The sequence below is a fragment of the Nyctereutes procyonoides genome, unplaced genomic scaffold, assembly GCF_905146905.1.
Source record: "Nyctereutes procyonoides isolate TBG_1078 unplaced genomic scaffold, NYPRO_anot_genome, whole genome shotgun sequence".
Classification (NCBI taxonomy): domain Eukaryota; kingdom Metazoa; phylum Chordata; class Mammalia; order Carnivora; family Canidae; genus Nyctereutes; species Nyctereutes procyonoides.
In genome coordinates, this window is record NW_026575139.1 from 20,824,996 (window position 1) to 20,846,150 (window position 21,155).

At 37.8% G+C, this 21,155-nt stretch overlaps 1 protein-coding gene and 1 pseudogene across 3 annotated transcripts in view; both read right to left on the reverse strand.

Moving 5' to 3' along the window:
• NRXN3 (neurexin 3) overlaps positions 1–21,155 on the reverse strand; it is a 1,478,719-nt gene that overhangs the window by 615,751 nt on the left and 841,813 nt on the right. The window lies entirely within an intron of this gene.
• Positions 13,554–14,959, reverse strand: LOC129496381 (elongation factor 1-alpha 1-like; annotated as a pseudogene).

Here is a 21,155-nt window from a genome sequence, read left to right on the forward strand (position 1 = left end):
TCATATAAATTTTAAGATTACTCTGAGCCATGGAAAAAAGTCACCAGCAAGAGATTTTACTTAGAATTGCAGTGGGGAGTCACTGAATATGAAATATTCCATCCAAGGCCTTAGCCCATCTGTCATTTGGCCAGATATTGCTTATTATTTTTGTGGTTTAAAAAATAAATATGGGTTCTTCTATTTTGTTAAATATCCCTAGGTATTTAAGAAGTTTCTGTTGTGAATTGTCTGTAGCTAGTTGTCTCAGACAAGAGTAACAAATACACTTCTTTTCTTTCTTTCTTCTTTGTCTCCCTCCCCTCCTTCATTTTTTCTCCTTCCTTCTGTCTTTTCTCTTTCTTGTGGAGGTTTTCAACATTGTTAAAAATAAATGCAATGAAAAGATAAACTGATCAAAATAAATATGAGGGAAAAATATAAATTTATCTCCTTTTTACTGACACCTCAAAGGTTATTGTTTTTCTCTTCACTCTACAGATAAAGGCAATTGAAGTTCAATGTCATGGTCTGGTCAATATCACAGCCAGGATTCAAACTCAGAACTGCATGCCTCTAGGGCTTTGGCTTTTCCCTAGCATGTTATTGCTGCTCTATGGCAATTTTCCCCAGATATTTCTTCATTTAATATAATACTTGCTTCTTATGTAGAGGCATTAAGAATAACTAACACAAATGTTAAAGGTATAAAGAAGCTTCTAAATATGCTTTATTCAATAAGAGAGGTCTTTCCTGTGTTTACCATGCCATATTTATTTAGTTTTTAACATTTTATTTATTTATTTATGAGAGAGAGAGGCAAAGATATAGGCAGAAGGAGAAGCAGGTTCCCCATGGAGAGCCCAATGTGGGACTCGATCCCAGGAACACAGGATCATGCCCTGAGCCAAACGTAAATGCTCAACCACTGAGACACCCAGGTGCCCCACCATGCCATATTTAGAATATGTCCTCTCATTTTTAGGATTGTTGAAATATTAAGTTAAAATTTCTTCCTAGTTTTAGATGGACTTAGATAATATACTTACCTTCCTTTTACTCTTAAAATTTACAATTGCCCACAGCAGAGCCTGTTGGATTTTACCCCATTTGGAAATTATTTTTCAATGTATAAATAAAAATAAATAAAGCAAAAAAAATAACTTCTTCTGAAGAACAAAAACTCAAAATTCAGATGCAGGGCTATCTCTCTTGGCTATAATTCTGTTTCCATATATTTTCAACAACAGACAAACAAAGGGAGGTAGAAGAGCAAAAATGCCTGACACATCTGCACAGGTATGCATTTAAAAGTTTTGCCTACCTTTAAATGTAAGATGAGCTATCATTTGGTACCCATCCACCCCTGCTGTATTCTACAGGGGGTGGGATGATGTCCACATGATATCATTATGCATGATATTTAAATAGTTACAAGTGACTGTTGCCCATATTTAGACATGGGACTTTCAGGGGACTTTGGGTTTGTTGAGTGCAAGAAAATGGAATGAGAGTCTGATGAGAGGTAGAAAAGAAACTAAAATGATTTCTTTATACAACTACTGCTCTAATAACTTCCTCTGACTTTGCTCCAATTTTCCTTGTTCCAAGAGGAAGGGAGAGAATTTGGGGTATACAACTCTCAAAGAAGAAGGAAGAAGAGTAAATATACATCATGTCCTTCCCTCTACCTGCCCTTTCTTCAATGGAGAGCAAAATAAAGATCTTGTATAAAGGTTTAATTAAGGTCAGAATTAAACCACGGATCCTGCTTCTGTGCCTGGGGGAAGTCAGTGCCTGGTTTTTGAAGTCTAATTTCAAGGGCAGAGTGGAACCTTGCAGAGTGGGTTTTTCCTACTAATTGGGCCCTAAGTGAGAGCCTATGTGTTTAAACTTTTCCTGAAAGGGTTATTTGCATTCCTCTCCTCTTCAGAAACATACTTTTAAGGAGAAATAATCTTCCTCTTAAAAAGTATTATTTTGAGATTTGACAGTCCTTTCTTTGTGACAGGCCCAGACTAGTGATCCAGGAAGCCACTGATTAATGTCCCAAACTCAAGATGTTGTGTCCATTGAGGCATCAAGAAAACATAATCATCTCTTGAAATTGTGACTACCTCAAATTCCTGTAGGGATTGCACCACACAGAACATAAATTCTTTTGAGATATCTGGATTCTGAAAATGGAGAAATAAATGCACAGATATAGGGGAAATCTGGAGTGGAATAAGGGCATGGCTTCTTGCTGAATCTTTCCCCCACAAAAAAAATCCAGGTGGTGCATTCTCTTTGTACCTTTGCCCATACCTTCAGTGATGGAGGATGATTTTTCTACCCCTTTAAGGCTCAGCTCAAATTTCAACACCTCCATGAATATTTATCTACCCCAGTTTTCAGATACCTCCTTCTTCTCCACATATCTACATGACATATTATGGATAGCACCTATCTGATATAAATATAGCAATAGGAATGACTACTTTACTTGGAATTCTGGAATTATAAGAAAACTAAAGGACCACCTTATTTGATCACCCATTTTGCATATTAAAAATCACTTCTTGGCGATGTTAAGTAATTTAAGTCATACTGACAACTCTTTTTTCAAAAAGATGTGTTTATTTATTTTAGAGTGTGAGAGAAAGAGAGCACAGAAGGTAGGGGAGAGGGAGGGGGAGACAGAGAATCTCAAGCAGACTCCTCGATGAACATGGAGCCCAACACAGGGCTCTATCTCATAACCCTGAGATCATGACTTGAGCTGAAATCAAGAGTCATATGCTTAACCAAGGCGCCACCTAGGCACCTCTACACTGACAACTATTAACTGGGTATCTCTTCTCTTTAGCCATACTACAGGCTCTTAGAATGCAGAAGGTCTTATACTTCTTTGCATTCCTTTGTGTTCCAGGCCAATAACTTTCATACAGCAGATGGTCAATAAGGATGGTTTGATTGAAGGATTAACATTATGCTTGTGGTAAATTTAATTTAACCCAGTACAACCAAAAACTATCTAATGAATATGTATATAAAAGTATTGTGCAATGTGAAGAAGATAAGTGTTCTCAGAGAATTTGCAATCTTGCATAATAGATATGGGATACAAGCTTATGCCTACCCTAGCTCAAGTCACAGATGATTTATGTACTTTTAGATCTAGTCTCTACTGGTTGTCAGGACAATTCTAACCAAAGGGTGTATTCCTTTTTTTTTAAGATTTTTTATTTATTTACTCATGAGAGAGGGAGAGAGAGGGAGAGATGCAGAGACACAGGCAAGGGAGAAGCAGGCTCCATGCAGGGAGCCTGACGTGGGACTGGATCCCAGGTCTCCAGGATCAGGCCCTGGGCTGAGGGTGGCGCTAAACCACTGAGCCACCAGGGCTGCCCGGAAGGGTGTACTCTTAAATCTCAGTCTTATCAGTTGGTGGGCCAACAGTGACTGTATTTTGGGACACTCCGTGTGTCTTCCCTATCACTATTTCCTCACCTTGGACCTTAAGTTTCTTTCTGGGACTAGAGCCTCCTATGAAACCTACTATGGTTAGATGAAGCCCTGAAAAATTGTTTTCGATTTATACCACTTTAAAGTATGCTTATAAACAACAGGAATCCATTCAGTGAGTAATGAACATTCAGAATAAAATTTCAGGAACAAAATTCTCTAGGATATGAGAGATCTGAAGGTCATAAAGATAGGCTAATTTGAAAAGTATCTGGGACATACTTTTTCCAGACTCAAGTGAGACAGAAGTGGTGAAGGGTAAGGATAATCACTTCTGAGATAATGAAAGGTGAAAAAAAAAGACCAGATTGAAACATTTTGATAATTTCAGTAACAGAAGAGTCTGTAAGTGATGAGATTTGGTTAGGTATATGGACACTAAAGGAAATGGAAAATCCTTACACAAATTATTATGGAAATTAGATATTAAGCTATTAAGTCTATAAAAACACTAATGAAAGGAGTGTTAAAGTGCACTGAGACCTCATGTAAGATCTTGTGTGACTTTCACAATTGATGAAGGTGGTGCATTCCGATTGTGGCAATGGTAGAGTGACAAGAGTTGAAGGAAAGAGATGGAATGAATGTAGGGTTCCAATGAGAACTTAAAGTCCCAGTGAGTAGGATGCAGGCTTTGAGAGGCAGAGAGTAAAGACAGACGAAAGGGAAGGGAAGTGATGAGGTGAGAACTAGGTAATAACTGAAGGAAGGTGATTGACATGGAGGGTGTGGAGCAACTTTGATGCTTTAAAAGTGCCATTTGCATGAATGCTGATATCTCTGAATATGCTTGCCAAGGACAGAATGACAAAGTCAAAGAGCCAAAGTATCAATGCCACTGTGGAGGAGAGACATTTATTCATGAAAATGTAGTTTAGACAAAGAGCACGCATGTCAAAGGGTCAATAACAATTTTCACTCTTCTGGACTAAAACAAACGAACAAGCAACTCAACTAAATAAAACCAAAAAATGTAGAATCTTTCAACACACACAAGATGAGATTCTATCTTAATGTCTCAGTTATCATATTCAAAATACCAAGGCCATTAATTCTCATAAATTTCCATTTCCTACAGATGAACTTTTGTGTGACTCACAATAAACTCTTCGGGAAATCTGCCCATTGTAATCAATGCAGCAATAAGAGTAAAGATGAAAAGAAGAAATGGATCTGGATGGATGCGTCAGTGATTAAATTAGGTTTGACCCTCAAACTGAGAATGAGTCAGTTTGATGAAAGACCATTTGTACTACCTTTTAACTGTTCCACATTCCTAAGCAGTTTTTTTTTTCTCTCACTACAATGAAGAGGCTCTCGGAACAACCAAGTATAAAAAATAAAATCACATTTTTGACCCCCCCCTCAAAAAATAAGAAGTAAGCCAGTATTAGAATTAAAGACAGCTACAAAAGAAACTGTAGAAGGGCATGTGTTTCTAATATTGCAGCACGTAGAACATTCTCTCCCTGATCCCCAGTTGCATTGAGATGGCCATTTGTAAATCATTTTTAATTGTCTTATTAAGCAGCTTAGAGTGCAGCAATCAAAAGCTTGTGGTGATGTGAGACCTGGCACAGCCATCAGGCACGGATCAGCAGTCAGGATAATAGAAGATGCAGGATTATATAACCACTGATGGTCAGCAGGGAAGGTGATTTGGAGAGAAAGTAGTACATTGTTGATTCTGAAGAGATGCTGATCTCAGACAATATGAAACCTGACATTATGGTTCCAGGGAATGGAGACCCCTCTCCACACATGCACACATATCACACATATCAGCCACCTGCAGTCTGATGACTGCACTGGGAAAAGCCAAATTTCAAAAGCAGTGATCTCTTTTCAAGGAGAAATTTCTCATGTAGCGTTATGAATCATGACATAAAGGCTATTTGCAAAACAGGCCCCAAAGGTTAGAAGGGGGAAGGAGGGAGTTAGGAAAAGAAAGAAAGGGAGAGAGACAGAGAGAGAGAAGGAGATAAAGTGTGTGTGTGTGTGTGTGTGTGTGTGTGTGTGTGTAAACTCCCTAAAACTAGATCAGGAAGTTGGATTCTTGCTTTAATGAGAACATACGAAAGTGCATGAGAGTCGAATCTTTCTTTGAGACAAAATGCAATTGTAATTCCATGAAAACAATTTTCTGAGGTGAGTGCATCATGTCACAACTTTGTGATTCACAGTTATGACATCTTCAGACTCAAAATAGATCAAAGATTCTTTCTCATTCCTCTATAGACTTAATTGTCTTACACTAACCTAAAGCATCCCATGAAAAAAGCAGCAAACTTCTGAATTAATTATTATGCCACTTCAGCCAGTAGCAAGAGCCAACAGTCTGTGGTCATCTGAAGAGAGGCTGGCAAACACATGCTATGCTGAGTTCCTAACTGAGGGATCCAATGAAATATTCTACTCTTCATGAACCACTTCTTACAACACAATAACTATTTTCAACTCAACCACCAAGAGTTTGGCCAAAAATGAGGAATATTCAAAGAAAGAATTTATGTATTAATGGCAATGCATTTGTAAGCACTTTAAGAGAATTTTGTTTTAATACAACATTAGTGGGGGGAAATGTCTGGTCTCCTAGATTTATAGTTCCCAAATTATGTGCTGCAACATAAATAATACATGGTTTTGATTTTTTCTCTTGATTTCCAGCCATAGGCAAAAATATTTTAAGTCTCTTTTCATACACATTTGGCCTTATCCAGAGAAAGAAACCATAAAAATTTCAGTAAGGACAGTATTGGCCAAATGTTGCCACAGTCTTAGAAAAGTCAGGATTACTATGAATTTTTCTGAGCAATGATTCATTAATTTCTTTTAGCTTGAGATTCTAAATAAATTTGGTCAAACACATAATATAAGTAATCTCATTTGTGGGAAGTAAGCATGGATAAAGGGGAAAGAATGAGAAGAATTTCTCATATAGGTATTCTTTCTCATTTCCATTAAGGGATAATCTCTTCCCCCAAATATCCCTCTCTAGGTTTGACCATGGGAGTAGTGTTTCAGAAGCATTTTGGTAAAATATCCTAGAAGTTTCTCCATAGAAATTATGAAGATTCCACAATGGCCCTATTATATAACTTTTCCAAAAGTGATTCAATTAAATAAAGTAAAATTTAAATGATTTGACCAGACACATATTTACCCTTACAATGGAAATAGAGGAAACATAAAATGTTATATACAAGCAGAGATGTCACATTTCTATTGTTAGGAATTGTCCAGGTCATGCTTGAGTGTCCAGGATGATCTCAATTTATTGGGTACAGGCTAAGTATAGCATCCCTGATCTTTGTTTGGCTTTATCTGAAGTGTATATCTACACTAAAGGCCCTAAAATTGTGTATTAGAGCAGACATACAAATTAGAGTTGAGAAATGTAGCTTAAAAAAGAAAAAATGATGACAGATCTAAAGAGTGATGCAAAGTCTTACATAAAAAATTTAGTCATAAGATTAGTAACCAGAAAAAATCAGAAGTAAACCAAAGTAAGAGCAGTCAGGCCAGTAAGTTATTTAGGACTAGGATGAGAACAATGTATAGGATCAAGAGGAGTATTTTATGTAGTGCTGGCTGAAAAGGTTCAGAATGTCTTAACAGTTTAAAGGAGACACAGAGGATAAGGATAACAGTATGGCTCTTGCTGCTACTGTTGCTATTAATATTTTATGTTATAACAATTATTTTTTAAGCATACAGTATTCTTTAAAAGTATAAGAAAGGGGCATGATTTTATCCACGTTGTGCCATTTTGTTCAGCTCATTAAATAAAAGAAATTGATTTGGCAGAGCTAATTTTGTAATTAAAAAGCTTATCATGGCTTTCTGTAATGAGTTAAGTAAACAGACAGTAATTCAGTTATAATATTTACATAGTTTATACCAGGGGATGTCTGCTTACTAAATTAAATAATATGGAAGAAGGAGGAAGAGACCATTTAAAATGGAGGTGAACAGAATATACCAAGGACAAGAAGGTATTCAGACAGGCACGTCATCATTGTATTTTTTATATTGGTGCCAGGTCAGGAAGTTAAATATTTATAACTCCCCTCAGAGGGAAAACATGGCGGCAGGTGACCTCATTAGATGGTGGTTCCCATGAACTCTGGCTCATCTCTCTTGAGAAAGCAGGTAAATAATCTACCTGAAATTAAAGACACCAGATTTTTCTGTTCTCATAAAAGGAATTACTTTCTTTATGATCACAAAGAACTCCTTGGAGATGTCTATTCACCTTTGCTTGAAGAGGAGCATAGTACCTGCTTAATGAAGGAGCAAAGAGGACAGTAGTTGAGGAAATAGTTGGAAACCTACCAAGCCTCTGTACACTATAACTGCTCAAATGGCAATCTCCAAAAGTCTTGATAAGTTTATTTTTGTAAAAGGTGTCAAAGTAACTGTCTGTTCACCCACTGATCAGGACCTCTGTTTGAATGTCTTCTAAAAGAGGAAACCCATAAAGATTAACATCCCTGAATTACTGAATTTGAATGTGATTAAGAGAGATAGATATATGGAAGGCAAGGGAAGGGAAGACAAGAGAAAGGAAGAAAGGAAGAAGGGGGAAGGACGGGTAGGAAAAGGAGAGGGGAAAGGGGGAGGGGAGAGGACAGGAAAAGAGAAGGGAGGTGAAATGAGGTAAGGACTGAAGAGGAAAGATAGGATAGAAGAGGAAAGAAGCCACTGCTTCAGTGCCATACTACCTGGCTTTGTTATTATATTTGGTGATTCAAGTAATGATAAGGCCCAAACTTGTTTGCCTTGAAAATATAGGCAAACCCATTGCCTCAGGTAATTGAGCTGCAGTTAGAAAAACTACTCAAAGCCCTTTGAAAATTACTGCCTTGGGATAAACCCCAGGGCTCTAATTTAAATTGTAGATGTTCTTGGGTTTTGGATTATAGTTTGGGCTACTTTTTGCCACCTGTCTCTACTATTATTTTACTAAATTATGTGGGAGCCCATTACTCCAGTGCCTTGATTACAAAGTCAGTGCAAGTCAAAGGATTCCAGGCCCTTTCCTTGGCACTCTGTCAATACTCATGAAAGCTTAAGCAATTCAGAACCATGGATAGCTCCCTGCCTCCCAAAGAAAAGAAGGACTCCAGATCTGAATCAGCTCTGCCATTTTAATCACACACAGAGTGTGTCAGAACACAGAGCAAATAATCACCTTTATTCAACTGAGAGGCTTTCAGCAGTGAGTTAAACATCCTTGGACTTTAAAAGATAATCTCAAAACACATACTTTACCAAAAAATGCCCAACCATATTTGTTCTTTCAATCACACCAAAAATGATATTGTAAAATCAATTTAAATAATCACTATGTGTCAAAGATATGCCCTGGCAGGATATTTTTGCCTAGTGATCTATATTGGAAAATAGTGATTGAAGCAAACCAGATGTCAAATGTCTCTTACCTTCAGCATAAAGTCAACAGAGGCAAAGTCTCTTAGATTCTAGAATGCAAAATTTTCTAGTCTGGAATTAAGAAGTATATATAAACTCTTGCAAGTATCAACTTTACAAATATTTCCTAAAAGTCAATTATGTTTCATGTCACAGTTGAATAGGAACATGTCTCAAGGAAAATAAAGTTTTAGGAAATGCTCCAATTGGCCTTCTTTGCTCCCCCATCCCCAAGATAAATTGTGGTGCTACTTAAAAGAGGACAATTAGTCTCTAAATATAGATATCTAATCATATGCATTATTTAAAAAGGAGGATTAAGAGTGTTTCGGTAAGCATTTCAAGGTGTATGGCTTAAAAGCAAATGTTAGGATAGTCCCTTTACCAATAGACAAAAGAGAAGACCTCTTGCATCATTATTTATAGGTCCTCTCCATGCAGACCTACTGTGAAGTTTACTGAGTATATCCATAAACTAGCCAATTGGAGAATATAGGAAATAACTAAGTATCTCTGGTTAAAGCATGGCCATGGCCTTTTATAAAGCTCTTCCACACCATTGTCTACTTGGATCTGCTTTCCCTTCTTGGGCTACACCAGCCTTACCACCATGTGCCATCTGTCAGTTTTGCCTATAATACGTGAAGCCTCTTAAGTATCTGAGTATCATTTTAGATCCTATTTTTCAGGTTAAAAGCAGTAAATTGCAGATGGCAAGTGTTTTTTTTTTTTTTCTCCCTTTCCTTGAGATTATTGAAAGCTGGGGTAATTTTGTCGTGAGTCACGTTAAAAAAAGAACAAGTGATGTTATACAGCACCTACTCAATATGAATATGTGCAAAGAACAGCCATCTACCCAGCCATCCATTCAGCAAAGGAGGGAGGGATTTTGCTTTGCTTTAGGTGACAGATTTTGGAGTGAGAGTGTGTGTAGTTCAGTGTGCCCTGTAAGCACAATCAGAAACTGTGTGAGGATGCAAGTGAAGAAAAAAAAAAAAGCAACACAATTGATGGAGCACCTATAATGTGCTGAATTATGCTAAGCACTACACAGAATGGATTCATTAAAAAAGCTAAGAAAGAGGAGATCCAGGTCAGAGAAAGGGCTAAAATCACTAGGGTAATGACAATTTCATTCACACAAACTAAGATTAATAATTTCTGTAAAGAGTTTTTTTATTTTTTTTCCTTTTATATGCTTATTTTAAATTTCTGAGCTTAAAAATTTCAGCTTCTACTTAACTGCTGAAATTTAAGAAGCCCCTGAAATAACTTTCATTGTTTGAAATCAGGCTATTATAGTATCCTTGAAGGAGTAGTATCATAGCAGAGGTTAAAGACTGATAAGGAAAAGTTATAGACAATGCTGGAGCCCAGAAAGGAAGATGGTGCCCCAACTTCTAACCAGCTATGGGAGTTGCCTCCAAGTCAGTCATTCCATTTTACTGAGATCTAAAGATGTCTGGGTTTATAACACTTATGATTCCTGGTAGCATTATATCCTATAACCCATCTCTTTTTAAGGAATTTTAACTTGAAGTTCTCAGTAGATGACATTTGAAAGTTTCTCCGATCTTAACTCTATAACTCATTTAAAATTACCCATGGATGATGATTCCTCACTGGAGTCAACCTGTATCCTCAATTCTTGCTATAACTTTCAGAACATAGCTAAGACATAAATGTACATGACTAGATCTATTTAATTATGCTGCTACCCTTAAAGTTGGGCACTGATGAACGAGGAGTCAACATATATAAAAACACAGAAAAACTAAGGGTAGTAAAGAAGATTGTTTATGAAGTAGGTAGGTAAAACAAGCAAATTTTAGTTAATAATAAGTAACATTAGAGGATCCCTGGGTGGCTCAGTGCTTTAACGCCTGCCTTCAGCCCAGGGCGTGATCCTGGAGTCCCGGGATCGAGTCCCAACATTGGGCTCTCTTCATGGAGCCTGCTTCTCCCTCTGCCTGTGTCTCTGCCTCTCTCTCTCTCTCTCTCTCTCTCTCTCTCTCTCTCTCTCATAAATAAATAAAATATTAAAAAAATAAATAACATTAAACAACATATTCCAATGAATATTTCTTTGTTTGGGTTACAGGAGTAAAAACTTAGATCAACTTCATTCACCATAAGAATAGGTTGTGGGGTTCTTAGAAGGTTTTCTACCCCAAAGTTATCCCACATTAGTCAGTTCATTAGTCTCACTATTAAATATGCAGGAGTAGTGCCTTAAAGCATCAACATATCAATCAGTAATAACTTCTGTGCTTTAGAAAGGTACAGAGTATCCTACACAACTTGAATGGAACGACGGCTTTAGTTGTAGAGAAGTAGAAAAAAAAATACTTCCTAGAGAGGGTAAATCTAGAGGGAAGTTTCCCCATATAAACTAACCATGCATCTCAGTAAGAGTGGAGTAAGGAGCTGAAAATGGGAGGATATGATGGAAACTGAGACAAAAATTAGTATCTTTCAATGTAACCAAAAGCACAATTGACAAAAGAGAACATGCTTCCAAGAGTGCACCTTTACTCAGTTGTAATCCCCATCTCATTGTAGCACAGCAGCACTTCAGGGGAAAAAATGCAAATAGGCAGTTTCCTGATTTCCAAGTGGCAATAGGTGAAAGTGGTGCTTACTAAGGCCCATCACAGATATTCTTTATAAGGTCTTTTTCAAACCCAAAGTATTTCTCAAAACATTTGTTCTAAGTCCCCCTTTGTATTTTCACTTTTCTCTCCTCAATTATCCATCATAATAAAGTACCCTGAATTCTTTTACCAGTCTAATAGGAAAGTTAAGTATTTGAAATAGTTGTTGTGAGTTTTAAGTCACTTATCTGTTAAATAATGACACTTATCTCTGGGGGCTCCAAAAGGTTTCAGGACTGTTTCCCTAAGTAGTGATAGGACAACCACTACAATCCAGAGAGAAAAATCTATGAGTATGAACTCTTCTGGTTCATGTCACTACAACACATGTCAAGATGAGGATTTACTGCTTTAATTGTGCAAACACAAAAGTGAGGTGCAAGACCAGCTTATGCTGTTTAAAACAAAACAACAAAACCCTAGAATTCTGGAAACCTAGATTAACCAAAAAACAATCCCAATGTTGTCCATCTCTGTTCTGGTTTCCACAGTGATCCCAGGACAGCTCAGGCTGGTAAGGCTCCCATCCACTCTGGAAGTCACTGTGCTTGACCAGCACCTTCAGAAAATATACTTTTTTGAGAAGACAATATGATAGACATTTAAACTCAGTGCTAAAATCAAAGTAAAAACATTCAGATGTATATGCTAATAATGCCATCATATTTATACCTTGCTATACACCTTGAAAAACAAGAGAGATTTTATTTGGCCCCAAAGGTTTCAAAACATGTCTTCTCTCTAAGCGGAGGAAGAACTTTCACTAAAGGAAAAAGCAACATAACAGATACCAATTAATAGCGAATAAGCAGAAAATGATCACAAATTTAGAAAATCCTTAGCCATGGTTCATAACCAAGAGCAATTTCGCAATGTCTGGATATGTTTTTTTTTTAAAAAAATTATTTATTTATTTATGTGTTTAGAAAGAGAGAGAGCGTGCAAGAGCAGGGGTGGGGCAGAGAAAGAGAGAGAACCTCAAGCAGACTTCCTGCTGAACACAGAGCCTGATGCATGGCTTGATCTCACCACCCTGAGCTGAAATCAAGAATCAGACATTTAACTGACTAAGACACTCAGGCACCCCTCTGTTAATATTTTTGGTTGTCACAACTAGGGAGACATTACTGGCATCAAGTGGGGGAATATCTAGGAATGTTCCTATGTATTCTACAAGGCACAGGACAGCCATTTACAAAGACAGATTATCTGGCCCACAAGGTTAATAGTACTGAGGAGGAGACCCTGGCATAAGAAAAGTAGAAGTAGGAATGAGGTAATGATAGAATGAAATACCAGTGGGAGTCATTGCTGCCAATCTTAAACAGTCTTCTTCACCTGGATTCTGTAGACTTCTGAATTTTTTCTCTTCCCTGACTTGGTGAATTACCTCAAAATCTTGATCCAAAATTTGTTTTCACACTCTTGTTAATAAAATAACCTCACGTAAAGGAATTTAAATAATGCACTACAGAAGGAAGGGAGGGCAAGAGGGAGGGACAGGAGAAAGGGAGGAAGGAAGGAGCTATTTATACTCATTTGAAAAAAAATAGTTGGTAAAAGTTTTTGTTGTTCTTGTACCTTTTTTTGTTGTTGTTTACCTTGCTTCCTAAATCTAAATTCAAAATATAAAATTTGATCTTCTATAGACACAACAGTTTCAGAATGTTGATCTTCATTTCAGTGCAGTAGACTATTTTCTTTTCTCATTAAACTTTTGTTTAATGGGTCTCAAAATTCTGTGACAGATTTTTGGTCAAGTTGTTTCCATTAGAAAGTACTGGTTTTAAAAACTAATAACTTAAAATTGCCACACCACACACACACACACACAAATTGTCCACAAAACACTCTCCTTCCCTTCTGAAGGCTTTACAATGCATTCTTATCATCAACGAGTCTTTTACTATTAAACTTAAATGGCCAATTGACACAAATAGTTCTGAGACTGTTCTTCCACCTCTGATTAAGACTGGGGTGGCAGGTATTGGGGATAATATTCATTTAGCCTTCTGAGCTTTCTGGGCAGACTTGGTGACTTTACCAGCTCCAGCTGCCTTCTTGTCCACTGCTTTGATGACACCTACAGCAACCATCTGTCTCATGTCACGAACAGCAAAATGGCCCAGAGGAGGATAATCAGAGAAGCTCTCAACACACATAGGTTTGCCAGGAATCATATCAACAATGGCAGCATCCCCAGATTTCAAGAACTTGGGACCATCTTTCAGCTTTTTTTCCAGAATGATGATCTATCTTCTTCAGTTCAGCAAACTTGCAAGCAATGTGAGCTGTGTGACAATCCAGCACAGGTGCATATCCGGCACTGGCTCAGCCTAGATGGTTCAGGATAATCACCTGAGCCAGGAAGCCAGCTGCTTCCATTGGTGGGTCATTTTTGCTGCCACCATCCACATTACCACAACGAATATCTTTGACAGATACGTTCTTGACATTGAAGCCCACACTGTCCCCAGGAAGAGCCTCACTCAAAGCTTCAGGGTGCATTTCAACAGACTTTACTTCAGTTGTAACATTGACCAGAGCAAAGGTGACCACCATGCCAGGCTTAAGAACACCAGTTTCCACTCAGCCCACTGGGACAGTACCAATACCGCCAATTTTGTAGACGTCCTGGAGAGGCAGACACAAGGGCTTATCAGCTGGATGAGTTGTTGGCAGAATGCAATCCAGAGCTTCAAGCAGTGTGGTTCCACTGGCATTCCCATCTTTACAGGGGACTTTCCATCCCTTGAACCAAGGCATATTAGCACTTGGCCCCAGCATGTCGTCACCATTCCAATCAGAAACTGGCACAAATGCTACTGTGTTGGGGTTGTAGCCAAGTTTCTTAATGTAGGTGCTGACTTCCTTAACGGTTTCCTCGTATCTCTTCTGACTTTAGGGTGGTTCAGTGAAATTCATTTTGTTAACACCAACAATTCGTTGTTTTACACCCAGTGTGTAAACCAGAAGGGCATGCTCATGGGCCTGCCCACTCTTGGAGATACCTTGCTTCAAATTCACCAACACCAGCAGCAACAATCAGGACAGCACACTCAGCCTGAGATGAGCCTGTAATCATATTTTTTATAAAGTCTCTGTGTCCTGGAGCATCAGTGATGGCCATATAATACTTGCTGGTCTCAAATTTCCACGGGGAGGTATCAATGGTGATACCATGTTCACGTTCAGCTTTCAGTTTATCTAAAGCCCAGGTATACTTGAAGGAGCCTTTTCCCATCTCAGCAGCCTCCTTCTCAAAATTTTCAATAGTTTTTTGTCGATCCCACCACATTTGTAGATCAGATGGCCAGTATGGTAGACTGGCCCAAATCTACATGCCCGATGACGACAATGTTAATGTGAGTCTTTTCCTTTCACATTTTGGTTTAGGTTTAGTGGTGGGTTTTTTTTTAAATTATTTATTTATTCATGACAGGCACAGGGAGAGAGAGAGAGAGAGAGAGAGAGAGAGAGAGAGAGGCAGAGACACAGGCAGAGGGAGAAGCAGGCTCCATGCAGGGAGCCCGACGTGGGACTCGATCCGTGGTCTCCAGGATCAGGGCCCAGGCTGAAGGTGGTGCTAAACCTCTGGGCCACCTGGGCTGCCTCTAGTGGTGGTTTTCATGACACCTGGGTTCTGGTGGCAAACCCATTGTGAAAAAGAGTGCAGTAGACTTAACATACCTTCCAAAAAACAATGAGATATGACCTCTTAACACACTTAGTAATCTTTTTTTTTTAAAAAATAGTAAGAGTATTTTAGGAAGGGTTAAGATTGCAGACTCCAGAATCAGATTTTCTGATCTAACTAGTTATATGATCACGGCAAACATAAATTCCACGTAAACCTTATTTTCCACATCTGTAAAATGGGTACTTTAATAGCATTTGTTTTTTAGAGCTGTTGTAATGATTGAATTAAAATATCCACATAAAGTTCTTTCCCTGATATCTGAGTAAGTAATCATTTAGTACTTTCTTGTCATGGTAGTTGTTTAATACCCATAATGAAGATTTTGGCTTAAAGAAATAAAATCCCTTATTCCTTTAATGAAGACATAAAGCAGAGATTTAAAAAAAAATAAAACTTAAATAATACAGCTTCCCAGAAATTTGGGTCACATTATTGAGAATATCCATGATAAAGATAAAATTCCCGCATTCTATCAGAATAGGTGTATACCCCAATGTTTGTGACTATGCTTGATGTGTTAAATGAAGTTATAAAGAAGAAAACTCAATACCAAATCACACATATGCAAAATTATTAATTTTTTTCTTTCAATCCTCATTTCTTTATAGAGAAATTTGGTGCTTACAAGTCTTTAAGAGTTTTCAGACTTATCAGTTTCCTTTCTCCTTCCTTCCTTCCTTCCTTCCTTCCTTCCTTCCTTCCTTCCGTCCTTCCTTCCTTCCTTCCTCAATAGAAGAGTATGATTTGGGTTTTGGTAGGCTACAAAATATAGCTAATACATAATAACATGTTTTCTTATTGCTTATTTTTATCATTATCTTTTATTTATGAGAAGTGCTACTATTTTCTATTTATCTTACAGTTATATATTTTGCTTTTAAAATGAATATAGTTATTTTAAGTAAAATAAGTCAGCTTAAAGAAGATAGTTAAGTAAATAATAACACAGGTGATGAGTGGGTATGGCGAAAATGGTGATGGTGGTGGCATTCAAGTGGCACAAGGATAAAAAATACTGCATAACCCTTTTGCTCATCTTTGAATGAGTATCAAATCATGTCAATTCCATGGGTTATTGTGTAGTCTGTATTCTATCATTTTGCTTAATATTTCACCAAAGAATATAGGAAATATTCATAATCTTCAAAAGCTAAGTATGTTTTTTAGGTTTGGAAGTGTCTTGTGATGGACCCATCCATTCTAAAACACAGTTTTAAATTTCTATTCTCCAGTTCTAGGCAGATACTTATCAGAGAGGAAGCAAGGGTCAAGGGTGAAGAAAGGATGCTCCATGTGACACCAATTTTCTGTGATGAGGAGGAAAAAGTCCAGAACTTCACAATGAATACGATGCCACCACCTCTTGAATGAAAGGTAACCTCTGAGATGGCCTCTCGATCTTTGTATACTCACAAGAAATCCACAAGGGAATATAAAAAAAGAATGGAAACGTGTCCAGCAATCTGACATTCTGCAGGTTTTAGGCTTGCCTGCCCATCAAAGAATAGAGATTCAGTTTTATAAATGAAAGTGAAGAAATTTTACTTGCTTTTTACTAAGCTGAATTTGGTCATATTTCAATATCATCCAAATAATAATCATAACACTATAAATTTAATGATAGTATATTTTATTATTCTGTGCTTTATAATCTTTATGGTCTTTTTGCCCACATTAGTTCTTTGGATCATCAGAAGGTCTCATGATGTAGGCAGGGCAGGTATGATGGCAATTTTACAGATGAGAAAACTGCAGTCTGGAGAGGTTAAATGAGGTCTAGAAAGGCCAAGCCACATATCAAACTTCCTACAGCAGCCTGGCAGGTATCATAAATGTGTGAATAAGCTTGCCATAATAAAACATGGAGTGATAGGGCCTGAGGCAAAAGCTGAGTCCACATGACCTATCAGAAAACATTCATAATTTCAAATGTTAAAAAAAATGTTGCCAAATAGCACATATTTGTGGGGCAGATTTTACTCTTAGGAAACCAGTTCACTCCTTCTGGTTTTCAGCGGAGTTGAGGCTACACAGCTTATGTTTGCACACCAGTAGAAAAGCCTTTTGCTTTCCAAATTAACCAAATTGAATTGTGTGGTACACAACTGTGCAATTGTCTCTAAACTATCCTAGTCTATCGGTATATAAGAAAATATAGAATAATCAAGTGAGGTGAGAGGCACAAGCAAGTACTAAGGAATATGGGATCCACATGGGAAAGGCTTTACAGGTTATTGATGAGCTCCATGCTCTTTGCATCATGGCTAGCTAACTTTGCCTGCCCACAGCTCTATTAAGAGCCCCAGACAACACAAGTACTGTCATTCAGACTTCATCTGTGAGACTGCTGTTCCTTCCAAGTCTAGATTTTCAGCTTCATAGTGATTCAGTCTTACATTTTCTCTTCAGGGTTTCTACCAGGCTTGAGCCTCTGCATTTCAAATACAAAATAAACTAAAAACTCACTGAGAAGATGAAGTGGTGGTGGTGGTGGGGGGGGTATGTGGCAAATCTCTAATAAATTAGCAACACGTAGTTTATTACAATATACTTAAGAAGACAAGCAATGAAGAGGTCTTCCGAGAAAAAATGTTAGAGATCTTGTAGCTGTGTACCCTCACAACCCCAGAAATCAGTGAGCTAACCTGGGTTTAGATTTTCCTCATGATAACATTTCAGTAAAAGTGATTGAGGTACTTCAGTTGAAAGTTCCCAAGACAGGGATCTTACTGATGTATTATTAAGCCCTTACACAATAGCTCAATGGGTAAAATAAATGCAAGGTTAGGAGTTTTCTGTTTTGACTGCCTGAAAATTATCTCTCTCTCTCTCTCTCTTTCTGTCTCCAATAATAGTAATAGTAATAATAGTTACTACACCAACAACAAATAATAACAGCTTATCTCTGAAGCTTTCTTATAAGTTACCTCCCTTCCTTAAGTACACATATAAAATAATATTTCTAAATTTGTCATACTCCTTTTTCCAAACAAAGGAAGAAAATTTGGCTTATATTTCAAAAATCATTTTCTGAAGATGGAGAAATGTTTTGAAAAGAGTTGTGTTTAGGGATCCCTGGGTGGCGCAGCAGTTTGGCGCCTGCCTTTGGCCCAGGGCACGATCCTGGAGACCCGGGATCAAATCCCACGTCGGGCTCCCAGTGCATGGAGCCTGCTTCTCCCTCTGCCTGTGTCTGTGCCTCTCTCTCTCTCTCTCTCTCTCTCTCTCTCTGTGACTATCATAAATAAATAAAAAAAAAGATTTTAAAAGAAAAGAGTTGTGTTTAAATAGCTCTAGACGGATATATTGAAGTTAGGGTGTGACGAGCCGTTGTTAGGTTGTGTGTGTCAGTTTTTTGGGGATCCCAGATAGTTGTTTCTAGTCTTCAACTAGTTGACTATGAATACAATTCAAAAGTATTCTCTCTGTGCTCCTAGCACTTAGCATAGTAATGATTATCAAGTGAAAGAATAAGGAAGAGCACGGTGTTTGCTGAAATCCTTGTTCAAAATGGCAAGTGGCTCATAGTTGAAAATAGACCCAAACACATAATATGGGAAAATAAAAGTAGCTAGAGAAAAAAAAATACGGATGAAATACACCTAATTATGAGCACAGTTGTTTTAGAAGGATAGGAGTAATTATTTTTTTTAAACTCTTATTTCCAATTTTTAAAAATAATGAGAACATATTACTTTTATTGCATAAAAACATAAAATGATATTTTTGAGAGTAAAATAAAGTACACAGGCTAACAAACATTGTGAGTTAGAAAACTAATGTGTCATAAAATCATTGATAACATAATGGAGAGACTTAGGTTGAGTCTATGCACTCGGAGCCAGTCTTCTCGGCTACCAAAAGGCTTTTTGATATGTATTTGGTGGCTGGATCTACCCTTGAAGGACCTCACACATAGGTGAGGTTCCAGTCTCTCAGAGGCTGGTTTCTATGAGGCCCTGCATGTTTGAGCTACTAATTTGAGATGTACATTGGTTAGGGCTGTTTGTAAAATATTTTAATAAATAAATATCTTCTGTATAACTACTAAAAGACTTATCAAAGCATGACCATATTTTTAAACCAAAGAACTTTCAGAAGAATATTTTCCTTTTTATGGAATAGGAGACTTGTCAATTTTTTTTTTTTTTTTTTTTTTTTTTTGCATGAAGCATCACTCATCACCTGTGTTACTGCACTGGAAACTTGAACTTCTGTTGATTTACTGGCTCGCATAGTCACCACCATGTGGTGTCTGCCTTCAGTTAAGGGACTGGGGGTTTCAAATGATTTTGATTTTTGAGTAAAATTTTAAATTGCATAACAAATTTAGTTTGCCTTCTTGAAGTTTATGCTGCTTGTATTTAATGAGGCTATAAGTTCTTTTAATTCTTTTTTGCTCTAATTGGGTTAATGGCATCTGCAGAGAAACAGCAGCCTTTATTTTTAGCTTGTGTGGTGGATCTCCTGGGAGGTGGCTGTATCTCTGCGGTAGCCAGGTCAGATAGCAACGCGCATGGAAGGTGGAAAATTGTACTATAAAGTGGGAGTGCGAAGTGGTAGCTTTGGTTAGATGCAAGAAGCTCCTGCCTCTTTCTCTGGATGTCACTCTGTGTGGGAACATGTCCAGGCATTAATTGGGGGTGACAGTCAGATCTTATCTCACCCTTACTTACTCATTGTGAAAACAGGCTTAAGAGAAGTGCTGAGTGCCTCTGCCAAACCTCTCTCTCTGCACCTCCCAACACACCACACTGTAATACTTCTGATAGAGGTGGCAGGGAAGAAGATTGGGTACAGGAGGCTGTTGGCAAGCACTAGGGCAAAAAACAAGAAATTTTCATTCTTCATTCCATTTTAAGAATTGGATCTAACCTTGATTAATATTGAAACTGATCTCCACTACCAGGCAATAGGTCCCAGGAAGAAAATTAAGGAATGATCATCAGGAATCTCCTTGAAGACACCTGAACCCATGGTTTGTGGTGTAGGTACAATAGTTATTTCACATACATGCAAAGGCAAGATTTAGAATGGCCAATGCTTGGCTTGCTTCTCTGTGTCTCCTGTGAGAACACTGCTAACAATGACAACAAAACAATGATATATCATCGTAGGGCACCTGATTTCTTCTGGAAGAGGGATTCCAGAAATAACTGATCACCCGTGCTCTAAGCCACTCTCTTCCCCAAATAAATAAAAATTTGAAGAAAGCTAGTGCTGCCTTAGACCTACTTTTTCTTCCCTTTCCACTAGCCATGGTTCTAAGATTTTTTAAAAGCTCCCCCTCCTCTTTTCCTACCCAAAGTATTGATGTCAACAAATATCTATGGAATGGTGATACCTGACTGTAGATGAATGCAGACTGGACTTGAGCTTTTGGACTTTGGAAGGCCCATGGCTTCTCTGAGCCCTAGCTTGTCCTCCTATACCTATACCATGTCCTGCCAATTCTTAAGCTGCTGATCTCCCAAGGATTTTATGAGAATCGCATGAAGTGATACTTACAGAAACACTTGTAAAACTGTAGTGCATTACCATAAAATATTTATGTGAGGTTTTCATCTGCTAATGCAGTGCAGGGAAATTTCCGAGCAGGATGTGAGAAGAATTTTAAGATTCTCATGTTTTACTTTTCAGACAGTAACTTCTGTACTTCATATGATAAAGCATGGTGACACATGGATAGCAAAGGTGCCTTCCTCTCTGCACTCATCTCTGGTCCTATCAAAAGGAATGTCACTGCTTCCTGTCTCCTGAAGATGGACAGTGGGAAACATCTGATACAAAATAATATATGTCTTTGCTTCTGAAGACTTCCGGGCAAGTTTTGAGGAGCTTCCCTCTTGATTCTGTTTGAAAGGCATTCATTAACCAAGTGA